The sequence below is a fragment of the Meleagris gallopavo genome, chromosome 6, assembly GCF_000146605.3.
Source record: "Meleagris gallopavo isolate NT-WF06-2002-E0010 breed Aviagen turkey brand Nicholas breeding stock chromosome 6, Turkey_5.1, whole genome shotgun sequence".
Taxonomy (NCBI): domain Eukaryota; kingdom Metazoa; phylum Chordata; class Aves; order Galliformes; family Phasianidae; genus Meleagris; species Meleagris gallopavo.
The window spans coordinates 37,596,254-37,598,176 of record NC_015016.2 but is presented as its reverse complement, the minus strand read 5'-3'; positions in this window follow the sequence as shown (position 1 = coordinate 37,598,176).

Sequence of the window (1,923 nt, the reverse complement as noted above, 5' to 3'; positions counted from 1 at the left end):
ACTCTGGAGCAGAAGATGTTGAGGGATGACCTCATTGTTCTCTGCAACTCCATGAGGAGGGGAAGTGGAGAGGAAGGTGCTGGGATCCTCTTCCTACGAACATGGAATAGGGGAAGGGCACAAAGCTGTGCCAACAGAGGCTCAGACTGCTTTAACTTTTGGTTAGCATTGAAGGGACCATGACTTCGGACAAGATAATCTTTGAATACCCTTTCTATCAAGATTGTTCTCAGCTGTGTTCTAAGCTATTTCATTTCAGTGGTAACAATGAAGTCCTCTTGCAACAAGACCTGAGAAAGTATGATGGTTCTGTGTGGGTTCTGAGTTGATTGGTTGGTTTTAAGTCTGTCAGTCAGATTGAGCGCTCTGAATCAGATGGATGATTGTGTCAGACAGCATTTAGGGAGTTTATAGGACTGCTCCGTATGAGAAAGAGGATTCTATGGAACAGTCAAAGTGAGTCCATTCAAAGTCTGTTGGATAGATTCTTCTCAGTCAGTTGGTTCTGAGTTAATTAGTTGAATCTGAATTGGTTGAGTGGTCCATTGCAGTCTGTCAGACGGTGGGGTCTAGGTGAGATGGTCTGTTACAAGTCAAATGGATGGTGTTGGAGAAATAGTTCTACACTGGACTGATGGGTGTCCAGGAGCTCTTAGTGAATTGAATGGAAGGTTCTGTATGAGCTCGGCAGCTCTAAGTGAGTCAGTCAGTTGCTTCTAGATCAGGATGTCAGTTCTGAATGAATCGGATGATTTTAAATCAGACAGTTCTAAATCAGTCAGTCATTCAGTTCTAGGTTGGTCAGTTCAAAATATCTCCAACAGATGGTTCCAAGTCTGTCCCTGGGAGAGTTCTATATCGCTTGGTTCTAAATGAGTCGGTTGGTTGGCTCTATGTTGGACTGTTCTAAATGTGTCATTAGATTGATTCTAAATTGGTTCTGTGTCAGCCAGTTCTCAGGGTCCTACAGCCTCTTCTAAATTGGTTGATTTTAAATGAATCACTGAGGTTACTACAGGTGAGTAGGTCACACTGTTCTATATGAGGCATTTGTTTACTTTCTGAAGATAGCTATCAAAAGGATTTCCATTTTGGAGTGTATTTAGACTTCTTAGTGTTGTGACTCCATTGCTGTCTATTTAATATAAACAGGCTGTCACAGCTTTTATCACACTGTCTAACTGGTTTGGAGCAAATTGACTCGAGTGTGATAACAGCACCATTATTCATCTTTATCTGCACTACGCAGCTCTTCATAAAGCTGCGGTCTGTGTACCTTCTTGATTGCTAGGAACAGGGAGATAAATTTGACCCACAGAGTTCCCAGACTGCTAATTTCTTTGCTTCTTAGTATTGCTAAGCATACTAAGAGGAATACTAGCAAATATCCTAGTCTAATAAGGACATCTACGCATTTAAAGAGCAAATAAACCACAGAGGCAGTAGTTCTGGGTGTGGCTTTTTCCCCACAGTGGTCTGTGTCTGTCGTGCAAAGCTCTGCTGCTCAGCTGAGCTCTCTGTTGAAGTCACTTTTCCCTTCAACACCAGCTAGCTCCATCACGTTCATTTCTTTCACGCCAACATTCCCGCCGGCTTGCTATCGACCGTAAGAAACCAAACCAACCGAGGCACCGCACCGGCGGTCCGGCAGCGGCTTTTCCAGCGTGCTCCCCGCCCCAGCTGCGCACAGCGCTTTGCAGTCCTCCTGCACACCTCCAGCCCGTTTCCTTCCGGGGCCGGGCTCCCGCGTCACGTGACGCGTATGTTGACTTCCCGGTCGCGCTCCGGGACTTACCCGCGGCGGCGGAGGCCGGCACCGAGGCTGGGCCGGGTCAGCGAGCGGAAGCGATGGGAGCACGAGGGAGCCCGAGCGGAGAGCGCGACGGCCGGCGCTGCCCCTCCGCCGAGCTGAGCGGCCGCTGC